The 15,452-nt window shown below is 37.0% G+C and overlaps 1 protein-coding gene and 1 non-coding gene across 2 annotated transcripts in view; one reads left to right on the top strand and one right to left on the bottom strand.

Moving 5' to 3' along the window:
* Positions 1 to 15,452, bottom strand: part of UBE2D2 (ubiquitin conjugating enzyme E2 D2) — a 42,784-nt gene that overhangs the window by 14,910 nt on the left and 12,422 nt on the right. The gene's annotated exons all lie outside the window — the stretch shown is intronic.
* LOC139034486 (U6 spliceosomal RNA) lies at positions 2,565 to 2,671 on the top strand. The gene has a single exon (XR_011487032.1). It is a non-coding gene; the product is annotated as a U6 spliceosomal RNA (small nuclear RNA).

Raw genomic sequence — 15,452 nt, 5'->3', positions numbered from 1 at the left:
AAAAAGAAAACAAAATAAAGATAAATCTTGAAATTAAAGGCACTGATCTAGCCAAATCACTGGGTAGAAAAAAAATACCTTATTACATCAGGCTGTTGGCTTTATCATATGGTTTTAAACCTAGACATTAATTTCCTTGACTTTTTATCTCCCCCAATATAGTATTCGGATTTCTCTTGTATATCATATAGCAAATCATACATTACTGGCATTGAGAGTAGAGCTAGGACAAAACCCCAAACCAAGCAATTTTTCTGTTTATTGGAAAACTTCTTCTCTATAGAAAGAGCAATAGAGAGAAAGTCAAAGTGTCAATCACTCAGTCATATCTGACTCCATGACTCCTTGTGACCCCATGGACTGTACCCACCAGGATTCTCTGCCCATGGAATTCTCCAGAGACGAATACTGAAGTGGGTTGCCATTTCCTTCTCCAGGGGACCTTCCCAACCAAAGGATTAAACCCGGGTTTCCTGCATTGCAGGTGGACTTTTTACCATCTGAGCCACCTGGGAAGCCCTTACAGACAAAGTACATACAATTAAATTTAGGGGGAAAAAAGGGAGGAGGGAAGTTTGACAGTTAAGGCAAAGAATCCTCAATTTCTAAAAAGACTTTATGGTCTTAACTTTGAAATCTCAAAAAATATTACGATAAAGGTCTTATTTTGGAAATAAACTGTGGATTTTAATAGAGTTCTCAATTAAGGTTTTTTTCTTTGACATTGTACACTCTATAGTTTCTAGGTATAACCATTATTCTTAAAGATTAAGGGTTATAAACAATTTTGATTATCTGAAACTTTCCCAAGTATTTAATTTAGTTCAAACAGCCCCCAAACCTTATACCACGTAATTATTTTCAAGTAAAGTTTAATTCACTACAAACTTTTTTGTCCATGTTGCGTGGCATGCAGGATCTTAAGTTTTTTGACCAGGACTGAACTCCTGCCCTCTGCAGTGGAATCGTGGAGTCTTAACCACTAGACCACCAGGGAAGTCCTCAAACTTTTAAATACATTTCCTACTACTATCTTTTCTGACTCAGGAATACGTTTTCCAATAAAGATATACATGAATGATTATAACACCTTATATATTATTATCTTAATACCTATATTCCAAAGGATTAACCCTTCTTTAAAAGGGACCACCATTAAAGAAAACAGAACACTAAAGCCTCTAAGCCTGCGATATTTCTGTATTATAGCACTAGCAAAAAGAAAGAGGGCTTTCTAACTGTGGGGAGGGGGTCCTATAAGGGCTATGCTGACTTTGCTTTCCTTGTATCCTCAAATACTCAAATAGGTCGTTAATTGGTAAAACTTAATGATATTATCTATTTTTCAAAAACCCTCTTTCCCCAGTCTTAACAATTATGAAGCAAAATATACATAGTATGGAACACAGATTTGTTTCATCATTTTGGTTTTACCCTATGGCAAATGGTAAAAGGAACAAGATGGGAAAATGAGGGATTATAGTTACTTTCATAAAAAATTGGCTCTAAAGTCAAGCATTAATAGTTCTAAAATTTCCTGTACAAATCAAAGGTCTTTGGTGGGTAATCAGGATATGAGAAGATTTAAGCAGAAATTATGATTCAATGTCAGAAGAGATATCTAAACTAATCCATTTTATATATGTAAAAAAAATACAAAGTAGCTAATCCAAGGGAAACATGTAATTAAGAGTAAGGACATGGTGTTCTACTATGTAAGTTCTATCATATCATGCTTCTTTAGTCTGAATCTAAAATAGCAGAAATGTAAAAGTTAGAGTATCTTAGAATCTGTATGTTGCCCAGGAAATCAAACTGAACCTCCTTTAAGATGAATGAACAGCAAAGAAAGAACAGCTAGATAAGTAGTAGTTCTCAAAAATGAGACCCTGGCACAGCAGCATCATTATTACAAGAAAACTTATTAGAAATGCAAATTCTCAGGCTCCAACCAGACCTACTGAACCAGAAACTCTGCAGTTTCAGGGCCTAACAAGGTGCGTTTTAACAAGTCCCCCAGGAAATTGTGATGTACACTAAATCCTGACTGCCTTTTTGTTTGAAGAATTAAGCATCAAAGACAAAAGACAAGGCTAGAAAACTCATTACCAGCAAGACTCAAAGTGAAGGGAAGGTGAAGGAAAACATGGTAGCACAGAATGAAGAATTCAAGAAAGGGGTGTTTTCCACATTTTCAAGACACACTGAAGGCAAGCAGTCTGTCATTACCAGAGTACTGCATTCCCCCTGCCCTACTCCTAACTTACCAGGGTTGCAACAGAAGTGCTAACTCATGTATTCCGCATAATATCTGAAGTTAGTATTTAAAAATTGACTGCTAAAATATTTAAAATTACAAGTTTTTAAAACTGGAAATATTAGTAAGTCAGTTATCCTAGATCAGTTTGAAAAAAATTATAATTTCTGAAAACAGCAAATTATGGAATCTTTTATATCTGGTACTGACAGACTTAATCCCTTGGTGCTCTCAAATATTTTCTATTTCCCTCTTAATAATGCTGCCTTCTATTTTAAAGACAAATTGATGGAAATGTATCAATAGCGTGCTTGCTTCGGCAGCACATATACTAAAATTGGAACGATACAGAGAAGATTAGCATGGCCCCTGCGCAAGGATGACACGCAAATTCATGAAGCGTTCCATATTTAAAAAAAGAAAAGAAAAGAAAATGTATCAGTAGCAATCTTTCCCTGAACTGAGTATAAGCAGAAGTAGTAACCTTATTGGAGATTAATGTCTATAGTCTTTTTTAAAAATTCAAGTCAACTAAGACTACAGAAAATATCCAGCACAAACCTATTACTCAGCTTCAGTTCAGTTCAGTCGCTCAGTCATGTCCAACTCGTTGCAACCCCATGGACTGCAGCACACCAGGCCTCCCTGTCCATCACCAACTCCCAGAGTTTACTCACACTCACATCCATTGAGTTGGTGATGCCATCCAATCATCTCGTCCTCTGTTGTCCCCTTCTCCTCCTGCTTTCAATCTTTCCCAGCATCAGGGTCTTTGCATCAGGTGGCCAAAGTATTGGAGTTTCAGCTTCAGCATCAGTCCTTCCAGTGAATATTCAGGACTGATTTCCTTTAGGAGGGACTGGTTGGATCTCCTTGCAGTCCAGGGGACTCTCAAGAGCCTTCTCCAACACCACAGTTCAAAAGCATCAATTCTTCGGCACTCAGCTTTCTTTATAGTCCAACTCTCACATCCATACATAACTACTCGAAAAACCATAGCTTTGACTAGATGGACCTTTGTTGGTAAAGTAATGTCTCTGCTTTTTAATATGCTGTCTAGCTATGCTGTCATAGCTTTTCTTCCAAGGAGCAAGCATCTTTTAATTTCATGGCTGCAGTCACCATCTGAGTGAATTTGGAACCCAAAAAAATAGTCTCTCAGTTTCCATTGTTTCATCATCTATTTGCCATGAAGTAATGTGACCAGATGCCATGATCTTAGTTTTCTGAATGCTGAGTTTTAAGCCAACTTTTTCACTCTCTTCTTTCACTTTCAACAAAAGGCTCTTTAATTCTTCACTTTCTGCCATAAGGGTGGTGTCATCTGCATATCTGAGGTTATTGATATTTCTCCTGGCAATCTTGATTCCAGCTTGGGCTTCATCCAGCCCAGTATTTTACATGATGTACTCTGCATATGATAAGCAAGGTGACAATATACAGCCTTGATGTACTCCTTTCCCAATTTTGAATCAGTCTGTTGTTCATGTCCAGTTCTAACTGTTGCTTCTTGACCTGCATACAAATTTCTCAGGAGGCAGGTCAGCTGAGCTGGTATTCCCATCTCTTTAAGGATTTTCCAGTTTGTTGTGATCTACACAAAGGCTTTGGTACAGTCAATAAAGCAAAAGCAGATGTTTTTCTGGAACTCTCTTGCTTTTTTGATGATCCAGCGGATGTTGGCAATGTGATCTCTGGTTCCTCTGCCTTTTCGAAATACAGCTTGAACATCTCGAAGTTCACGGTTCATGTACTGTTGAAGCCTGGCTTGGCGAATTTTGAGCATTACTTTGCTAGCGTGTGAGATGACTTCAATTGTGCGGTTGTATGAACATTCTTTGGCATTGCCTTTCTTTGGGATTGGAATGAAAACTGACCTTTACTCAGCTTAGCCCAATCTAAACACTGCGAGATCAAACTAGATCTTTAAGAAGTCCTCGGTGTTTTCCTCTCCAAAGTAATGATTACCTTGAATTTAGAGTTTATCATTCTCTTGCATACTTATATACATTTTTATGTGTCCATAAACAACATAATCTTATTATCATGTTTTTAAACTTTTATTTAAGAAGTGTTACATGGCATGTATTCTTCTATACTTTGCTTTTTTTTCCCTCAACATAGTAAGACATTAATATTTTTCCATGAAGATCTAGTTTATTCCTTTTTACACTGTTTATTTTGCTAGTGGGTGCCTAAACCAGTGTTTCCTTTCTTTAGGTGACAGATTTATCTCCTATTTTTCACTATTATAATGTTTTGGTAAATATTCTTATACCCACATTCTTGTATACACATGAGTTTTTGCAACTAAACACTCCTTTGACTTAAATAACAAGCTGTTGTTTAGTTGCCAAGTTGTGTCCAACTCTTTTGCAACTCCATGGACTATAGCCTGCCAGGCTCCTCTTGTTCATGGTCCAGGCAAGAATACTGGAATGGGTTGCCATTTCCTTCTTCAGGGGATCTTTCCAACCCAGGGCCATGTCTCCCGCAGGTGTCTCCTGCATTACAGGCGGATTCTTAACCACTGAGCCACCAGGGAAGCCCTATAAATAGTAAGTACCCCTCCTCTTTTTTAACTGTGTACCAAAGCCTTTGATTATATATGGGTTTTTAAAAATTATTTCCTCAACCCATACACCCAGGCAAAAATAAGTGTACTGTTCAACACACTGGAACTTGCAAACCCAATCACTGCCTAGAGATGGGAAAATTATTCCTAGAGCATGCTTAACCAAGAGGTCAATTCATCTGCCAACATCTAAGAACATAGAGATGAACATGATAGAAACTATCCGCCATCTGAATCTTCATTCACCACTATCTGACAAGCCTTCTGTAAATACTGGAAACTAACCATCTCATGTGTAATTATGTTAAATGAAAATTAGCTTCATAAGGATTATAATGGTTATTCTACAACTGTTTATGTTCCTGCTGATATCAGCAGGGGCAACAGGCAGAAGTCAGTCCTTCCCAAGCCTTAACAAACCGTTGATGTTTTATTATTCTGCTCTTAGGTAACTTTGAACAAATCATCCCACTTCTCCAGATTAGAACTCCCATATCTATAAAACAATGAAGTTAAAACTTAAAAAGCATGGTTTGGTTGTAAGTTTAAGGGTCAAATAATTTGGGAAATAAAGGCAACACTATTGTTTGGGCACAGAACCAGGCTTTGTTTCTTTCTGTGGCCCACTGTTCCAATGACACGTTCCCCACCCAAGATTTTATTCTCACAAAATGCCTACTGTCTGTGGGAAAGTCAACAAAATTTTTTTTTGTTGTAGAATAAAAGACTTTTAAACATGACATAGAGAAATCTACCCAACATGACTAATACTGTCCTAAAGTTATCTATACCTTGTTGTCCCCCCCCCACTCTCAATCTGGACTATAAATTACTTCAGTGTGGTTTTTTGTGTGTGGTAAAATACACAAACATATAATTTACCATCTTGTCCATTTTTTTTCCATTTTAAAGTATACAGTTCAGTGGTATTAAGTACATTAATAACATTGTGATCAAAATGTTTTGAGAATGTTTATAGTAAGAGAAAGAGCATTATGAATAGCTTTTCAAATATAGTTAATACAACATAAATTTCCTTTCTAAGGCAATCACGTTTTTATTAATTTTTAAAGACAGGTTTTTTTCGTTTGTTTGTTTGAAGTTACTTTTGTCAAGTTCCAGGAAATCCTTACAAGATGCTATTTGTGTGACAATGTTGATAGCTTCCAGTAGTGATCAAATATATAGCGGATGTGTTTCTGGCTTAAAATAGTTTTTCTATATAAAAGGGGGGGGCAGGAAGCACGTATCTTTTAAAGGGGAAATGATATGCTATATAAAGATATTAGCAAAATTTGTCATTTATATAATCCTATCTGTTGTACTAAAAGTTTGCAAATATAGAAAGCTTATACAACCAGTGAATTCCCTGAAATTTCTATAAAATAAATTACAGCTGAGTTATAAGGATTCATATTTATTTTGGCACACAAAGGAGAAACCAATATGAAATTCTGACAATGCATGTGATTAACATAATTATGAATCCGAGGTTAAAAAAATTGTTTTAAAAAGGCGAGGCCCCAATTCACTTTCATCTATCTTCACAATAGCACAGTTATGATTTTAAAACATATCAACATTAAATACTTTCACTTTAAAAGATTACTGTCCATATACTGCTTTTTTAGGATGAAAAAAAATCTTACTTCCCAGGGACTTCCTTCTTTCTCCAAGCAGCTTACTATTAACTATACTATACAAATATAGTATCATATGGTATAGTAACATGATCAATTTTTTATCCACAACTATCAAAATTTATGTGTACCCTTAACGCTACTCCTGGAATACTTCTAAATTCCTTGAATTAGAGACAAGGTATAATATAATCTTTACAACATTTTCCAGAGTGGAACTTAAGAGACACACAAATGTCTAAATGAGTAGATGAATGAATGTCTAGCACAATATCAAGCAGAACTGGTGTTCAAACACTGGCAAATGAGATGATAAACAAAAGCACATTAACAACTTCCAAGAGGAAGTCCAGTTCAATTCAACCTAATCACCTACAGCGCCAGGAAATAGAAAGTCTGTAGTGACAAAATATATTCAGATTTAATTACTGAACATGAATGGAACAGGTGTTTTGAGTGAGACTGGGTAACAACAGAGAATAAGGAGTTCATTTCTTTGAGCACTTCAGCAATAACCACTTAGACGAAAATGTTCTAATTAAAGACAATATTCTTTGTTCATTACTGAGGATCAAGAACCTTTTCAAGACCTTATTTTACCTATATGAACTACCATTTACTCATTTCAAAGCTTTTTCATAATCAATTAGCTTTAAATGTCAACTAGTTCAAGACTCCAGGAACAGTTTGCTTGGAATACTCTATGCATCCTTCCACCACATGCACCTTTAGCCTTCACTTAAATGTGCTGAGAGACAGGTTTCCTAGAAGCCCACAGTGCGGGTAGACCTGGGTTCGATCCCTGGGTTGGGAAGATCCCCTGGAGAAGGAAATGGCAACCCACTCCAGTACCCTTGCCTGGAAAATCCCACGGACGGAGGAGTCTGGTAGGCTACAGTCCATGGGGTCGCAAAAGAGTCGGACACAACTGAGCGATTTCACTTCTACATCTTTCAATGGATAGCATCTTAGATTTAATGAAGTAAGGCACTTGAGAAGGCAGTAATAGTCTAATACTGCAGCCACAGGACCCTATAAATACCTAACAAAGAACAAGTTTAGAATTTTGTCGATCAAGGACAAAGTAGAAAGTGCCTGAGTAAATGACAGTTATGATAGGAAAATCACAAGTCTTCCAGAAGACTAATTCTGTAATAAGCAAGGGGACAAAAATATTAAGGAGGTACAAATGGTACCAGAAGCAAAACAGGCAAGTAGTGGTTTCTTGTTCTTGGAGCTGATGATGGCTGGTCAGGTTAGGTCAGACTCCACACAGGGTCTCGGTCAGCATCTGAAACTACCTCTCCTTTCAGTTACTGAGGCAGTGGTCAGTGCTCTTCCACACTCTATTTCCAAAATGAGCCTGGCATATAGCCAAGGAGATAGGAAGAGTCTATGTGCTTATTACATATACCAAAAAATTTCAGCACTAAGCTCAGAAGAAAACACTGAAATACTAAAAAAAGAGCTCCATTCTTGGCATTCAAATAACCAGAATCTACACCAGTGGATTCCACCTCAGTTATAACAACTACACAGCAAACTAGAAACCCAAAGAACTCTTTTATGACACTAATCACCATGTACCACAGTCCTAAGTCTAAGAAAATGGGGAAATAAACAAATGATGCTATCACTATCGTGGTGTGCTTCTAGGCTACTTAAAAGTGGCAGGACAACGAGGACCTTAAAAAGAGTTAAAAACGGCATTCTTTTTCTCATTATACTCCATAAAACCATGAGACCCCACATACCCCTAAAATAATTCACATGTACTATTTTTAGTAGTAGCATATGGTTAAGTTCTGGTACTCAGATGCTTTGAAATATATAAATACTATTTAACTAAGGCTTCCCTTGTTTAGTTCAGTTGGTTAAGAGTCTGCCTGCAATGCAGGAGACCCGGGTTTAATCCCTGGGTCAGGAAAATCCCCTAGAGAAGGAACTGCAACCCACTCCAACATTCTTGCCTGAAGAATCCCATGGACAGAGGAGCCTGGCAGGCTACAGTCCATGGAGTAGTAAGAGTCGGACACAACTTAGTGAGTAAACCACCATAGGACTGTAAATCCTCGAAACTTAAAAATAACACTTTCCATGGACTTTACTCTTCACTATTCCAAAGCACAGCTTCTGTTTCATGAGTTCTCTAACACTAACTCAGGGAGTTCACGACAATGAATCAGCATGTGTGCTCAGTTGCTCAGTCATGTCCAAGTCTTTGTGATCCCATGGACTGTGGCCCACCAGCCTCCTCTATCCATAGAATTTTCCAGGCGAGAATACTGGAGTGGGTTGCCACTTCCTTCTCCAGGGGATCTTCCCGACCCAGGGACTGAGCCCAAGTCTGCTGTATCTACTGCATTAGCAGGTGGATTCTTTACCACTGCACCACCTGTTCAAGATGATGAATCTATCCACAGTTAAATCAGTCTTCCTACAGACTGAAATCTCTATAAGATGTGACCAAAAGTCAAGTAAACTTAAATTGTACTCTGCTAGATGACTTGCAACATACTTGCTTGGCACTGTATTTTAGAACAACTATAAAGACAAGATAATAAATGACTTGTCCATCTCTCAGGAACAGTCCAACCTCCAAAACATGACACTGAACAGTATTAACCAAAGCGTGAATACATCTGAAGAAATGTCTTTTCAAAGTTACATTTTAGGTTAGCCTAGAGACAGGAGAGTTCTCTGTCCACATTAAAATCACTTGAGATGCCATTTAATCAACTATATGCTACACAATAATAGAAACATGTACTACTATCTTGGGGAAGGTACTATAGTATCAGGACAATAAGAGAAAAGAACGATTTCCTTTTTGCTATGATGAAGTTTGCAGTATAGAAGTATTTCCATTTTGTCTGCAGCAAAGATTGGGGGAGGGCCAGACAGAAAATTCAAGTCCAAAGCTAGGCTGGAGAAAAGTCTGGTACTATTACCTGCTTCAAAAACATTTTATATTCCTGATGTTAACAACAAAGCATAGTTCTCCTAAGCAGTTTCTGATATGGCAGATCTGACCAATTAACCTACAAAGAATGTTTAACCTATATAGTCATTATAGTGGTGCTACTTGAGGATTCTGAGAGCACCTTTTTAACAAAGAGGAGGTGGCAGGCAGAAGTTGTTCTTTAGTATGGTAACAGGAAAAGTATGAAAACATTATGAATCAAGTAGAAAAGAAAAAAAAAAGCATAGCCAAGTCAGCCTTATGTTATCAAGATCATGAGTTATGTGACAGTCTTAGAAAGAATAAGACTGGTAGTATAAAATTATGCATCCCTATAACAAGAGTACAAACTTCTAGTTATTAGATAAATAAGTTCTGGGGATCTAATGCACATGGCAATTTATAGTTAAGGATACTGTATTATATATTTGAAATTTGCTAAGAGAGAAGATCTTAAAATGGTCCCACCACAAAAGAAAAGAAGTAATTATGGGACATGATGGCAGTGTTAGCTAACACTATCGTGGTAATCTTTTTACACTATGTAAATATCAAGTTCACACTGTATAAGAAACTTACACAATGTTATATGTCAATTATATCTCAATAAAGCAGATAAACAAAGCAACTTAGGTTATTTTAACAGGAAAAGACAAACCCCCAAGTAAACAGTTATACCTCTCCTCAAAACAACCACATTTTTACATTTCACATCCAACAAGCCTTTCCCTTCCCCTCTACTCTTCCCTTCCTCCCTCCTCCTATTGATTGGCCAAACAAATCTTAATAAAAAACTTATCTGAATTAAAACTGGAAAAAATGTTATTAATAACTTAATGTTACCCAACCATTCAGAACTGTTTTTAATGAATCCAAAGAAGCAAAATTCTACTACTACAGAATTAAATGCATTTAACAAGTGACCTTATCCAAGAAGTAAACATGTTAGTATATGATAACGCTTACTACAACTTCTCCTGCAGTAAATAATCTCCAAAGATGGATGCCAACAATTTTTCCCTCCCTGTAAGAACATACCACTTCTCTTATTAGGAAGTAGTCTACTTCCTTTCCCTTTGAATCCCAGCTGGCCTTGGATCTTGTTCGACCAAAAAAAAATTAAGCAAATCTGACACTGCATCAGTTACAAGACTAGGGTGGAAGAGACTTGACGGCTTTTCTTTCTGCTCTTTCCACCACAGCAGCTCTACGCCACCACACAGGAGGTCCAGGCTTTCTTGCTGGAAAGGCCATTTGTGGGACAGTGGTGCACATTGCAGCCAAGTGCAGCCAAGTCAGCACCAACGCCCCAGTCACATGAGAGAGATCTTCTTGGACCTTCTAACCCTGAACACAGCCACAAGAATAACCCTGGCTGATAACACATGAGACAAAACCTTCAAGTCAATCCAGAATCCTAAGAAATAAATCACTACTGTTTTATGTTTTGGAATCATTTGTTATACAGCAAAACCAACTGATAAATATCCCTATGCAGCCTCTAAAAATAAGATGACTCAATGATAGATCCTTCCAACAATTACTACCACAGCAATTTCTCAGCAAAACAATACCAATTTCTAATCCTGCAACATACTGGAAAACAAACACACACACAACCCCCACCCCAAACTACCCTGCTACTGAAAGTTACTGGCCCAAAAAAGGTGGAACGTCATGACAAAAGTAGTTTACTTCAAGTGATCCACATCCCTTCAGAATTGACATTTCAATATATTGCCCCGGGTTCTTTATAACACCAAATAATATTCATGAACTATTTAAAAAATATGTAAATGTCCAATACTTTTATCAGTCACATAAAGATAGTAAGATTCACAGGAGTTTTGTATGACTTTTAAAGTGTTTGTTCTTTTAGAGTTATAATTCCCAGAAATTAAATCTTTGTGTAATACAACAGCATGTGTTTAGAAATATATACAGGAAGAACCACTGAATGTACCTCAGACTTCCTTATCTCAGAATTTCTCAATCTGGGAAATGACTGACATTTGGGGCAGGATAATTCTTTGTTGTGGGTGCTGTCCTACACATTGTAGGATGTTCAGTAGCTCCCTGGTCTCTACCTACCAGATGCCAGTAGCACCCAGTAGCCTCCCAGCTGTGATAGTTAAAAATGTTTACAATGCCAAACATCACCTGTTAAGCAAAACTATCCCTACTGAGAACCAATGCATTATCTCTAAGTAACACATTCTGAATTCTTTTTTTTTTTTTATTTAAAGGATTTTATTTTATTTCTCCAGACAGGAAGGCTACAGTTAAAAACTTAATAACCAAAATGTAATACACTTCATTCTTCAAAAGAGCCACAAGCTTTTCCACCTCTGGACACAGGTTACACAACAACCCAAACCTTTATGCTCTCAGAAGTAAACGTACATCTTTCTCAAGAGGCCTTGCATGACTCCACAGCTGAAATTCCTGTTACAAAACTGAACCAAACTGAAACCAGGCCGCCATCAACCTACGTAGGCCCTGATGTACACAGGGCTCTGGCCAAATTCTCTCCCAATCCTGGATCCATCATGGTCCATTCAATGCCTGTTTGCTGCCAACAGTGAGCTCCAGAGGTCAGGAAGCTGAAGGTTTTGCCTGTCGACACGTGGTTCTCTTGCAGCCCTAGCAGGGACCCCTCCACCAAGATTCATTCTGCAGCATCTGATCACGCAAATCACATACAGTAGTAAATTCTGATTCCAGGGTTGAGACGACATCGGATGAGGAGCAAGAGAGCAGACGACGAACAACAGAGAGCGCCGCAGATGCGAAAGACATTCTGAATTCTTTACAGATAAAATGATATGACATTTGGGGTTGAGTTTGAAATAATCCAGAAGGGTGGGTGGAGGAGGTAATCAAGAATAAACACAAAATGATGGGTGATGGGGCACATGGTGATATGTTGTAGACCACTGAACGTTTGGATATGTCTGAAATTTTCACTGAAATTTATTGGACACCTGGTGTCTCAGATGATAAAGAGTCTACCTGCAATGTGACAGACCCGAGTTGGATCCCTGGGTCGGGAAGATCCCCTGGAGAAGGAAATGGCAACCCACTCCAGTATTCTTGCCTGGAAAATCCTTTGGACGGAGGAGCCTGGGGGTCTACAGTTCATGGGGTCACAGAGTTAGACACAACTGAGCGACTCCACTTTTTTGTGTACCTTTATACAGCATGTTATGTTCAAAATAATGAAAAATTTTAAAGAAAAAAGTTAATTTGGCATTATCTTACAAAAATAAAGAGCCTCTCTCTACAACCAAACAATCCTACTGACTGTAAAGAGAAACTCTCACCTATGTGCATCAAGGCAACACTGAGCTTCAACATCTTTACTAATAAAAACTTGGAAACAAAATATCTATTATAGGGGGAATAAATTTTAAAATATATTGTTGGAATATTTCTATTCATTGAAAATGCATGCTATTTAAAATGTAGACATTTCCATAACATCTATGTAAACTGACAACATCCAAAGCAGTATTATATGTTGTTTATGGGTAAAAATCTGAAAATAACTTAAAACTAAAAATGACATCAAGATCACTTCCCTTATTCTACCAGTGAATGTCCTTTCCATCCAAGCAAACCAGAGGTTTGTTCTCCAGAGAGGATAAAACATAAGGTCTCAGAACTCACAGACACTGAGCATAGTTAATAGCATGAATGATGTATGGAAATCAGAAGGTTAAGTGAATATTTACATACACACTTTGTCCTGAAAACATACATACAATGTCCTGAAAACATGGGAAGCTTGACCTGTACGTTCTAGGCAGGAGATGAAAAGACCCTTTTTCAAGAAAAACTGACCAGCACAAAATAAAGAGCTACATGACTCACTGACATCAGTGATTCATCTGGAGAATAGCCCTGCCAGCAAACCACAGTCTCACAGTTGCCAAACCTTACTCCCATATGCTCAGACCCTTTAATCAGCTTTTTAATGCCCTATTCTAAAATAAGGATAAACAACAATGAAAGAAACTGGCCATCTTCAACATCACTCAACATGAAAGATAAAGACCAAAACAATGTGAAGAAAAAAAGAAGCAGGAAAAAGCAAAGACCAAGCAGGGAGAAGAAAAAGTTAGAAGAAAAACTACCATGAATATCCTTAAAGCTAAGAGAAGCCATTGCTTCTATGAAATAAGAGGAAAATCCTTAAAACAAGCAAGCAGGCAAACATTCTGAGAAAGTCTTTCCAAAAAACAGATAAAAGATAAAGATGAAAAATAGAAAATATAGGAAAACTAGCTCAAATACTTCCCAAATTTATCTGTAGATTCCATACAATCTCTGTCAAAATTCCAACTGTCATTAAAAAAACAAAACAAAACACACAACAACTAGCAGAACCTAAAATTCATAGGGAATGCATGGGATCTAAAAACACAAAACAGTCTCGGAAAAGAACAAAGTTGGAGGAGTCACAGTTTCTAATTTCAAAACTTAATACAAAGCTACAGTATTCAAGACAGTATGGTATTGACATAAGAAAAGACATACAGATCAATGAAACAGAATTGAGAGTCCAGAAATAAACCCATATATCTATGGCCAATTGGTTTTTGACACAGCTGCCAAAACAATTCAGTGTGGGAAAGAACGATCTTTTCAACAAATGGTGCTAAGACAACTGGATATTCACATGCAAAAATGAACTTAGATGCTTACCACACAAAAATTAACTTAAAATGGATCAAAGACCACCATCTCACTCCATCAGGATGGTTACTATTTAAAAAGAAAAAGGCGGGGGTGGGGGGGGGTGGGGGGGGGGAGGTGTGCAACCAACCAACCAAAAGCAGAAAATATAAGTGCTGGTGAGGATGTGGAGAAATTGAAACCCTTGTGCATCACAAGGGGGGGGGGGGGGGCGTGGAGCAGGGGCTGAATGTAAAACAGTAGAGCCACTGTGGAAAACAATACGGTAGCTTCTCAAAAATTAAAAAATAATTACCATATGATCCAGCAATTCCACTTCTTGGTATATACCCAAAATAACTGAAAGGAGGGTCTTTTAAAGATACACCCATGCTGACTGCAGAATTACTCAGAAGAGCTAAAATGTGTAAATAACCCAAGTGTCCAACATCAGATAAATGGATAGGCAAATATGGTATATACACAACAACAGAATACTAAATAGCCTTAAAAAGGAAGGAAATTCTGACAGTATAGGTGAATCTTGAGGACACTGTGCTAAGTGAAATAAATCAGTCACAAAAAGAGAAATACTGTATGATTCTACTTCCATGAGTAACCAAGTCAAAATCATAGAGAGATAAAGTACAATGGTGGGTGTTTAAAGGCTAGGGAGAAAGATGAGGAGTCACTGCTTAATAGGTAACTTTTGAAAAATAAAGAACAGCGGAGATAGCAATGGCTGTACAACAATACAAATACACTTACTAGCAATGAACTGTATATTTAAAAATAGTGAAAATGGCAAATTTTATATGTATTTTACAAAAATTAAAAATTGGAAAACAGATCAAAGATCTAAATATAAGAGTTATAGCTAAAAAACTCTTAGAAGGAAATAATTTTAAAAATTTAAAATAACACATGTAAATCCATGGCTGATTCATGTCAATGTATGACAAAACTCACTACAATATTGTAAAGTAATTAGCCTCCAACTAATAAAAAAAATAAATAAAAAAAAAGAAAAAGAAAAAAAAATTAAAATAAAATTACCATATGATCCAGCAATTCCACTCCTAGGTATATATCCAAGAGGAATGAAAACATATGTTCACACAAAAATCTGAAGATAAATGTTCACAGCAGTATTATTCTTAATAGTTAAAAATTAAAACAAACCAAATGCCCATCAATTGATAAATGGAAAAAGAAAACATGGTATATTCATAAAATGGAATATTATTCAGTCAGAAAGGAATTAAGTACCGATACACACTACAACTTGGATAATGTTGAAAACACTGCCTAAATGAAAGAAGCCAGATACAAAAGGTCACA

The sequence above is a fragment of the Odocoileus virginianus genome, chromosome 3 (assembly GCF_023699985.2).
Source record: "Odocoileus virginianus isolate 20LAN1187 ecotype Illinois chromosome 3, Ovbor_1.2, whole genome shotgun sequence".
NCBI classification, from domain to species: domain Eukaryota; kingdom Metazoa; phylum Chordata; class Mammalia; order Artiodactyla; family Cervidae; genus Odocoileus; species Odocoileus virginianus.
Note: the sequence above shows the minus strand (reverse complement) of the source record. Positions and strands in the feature narration are given on the sequence as shown.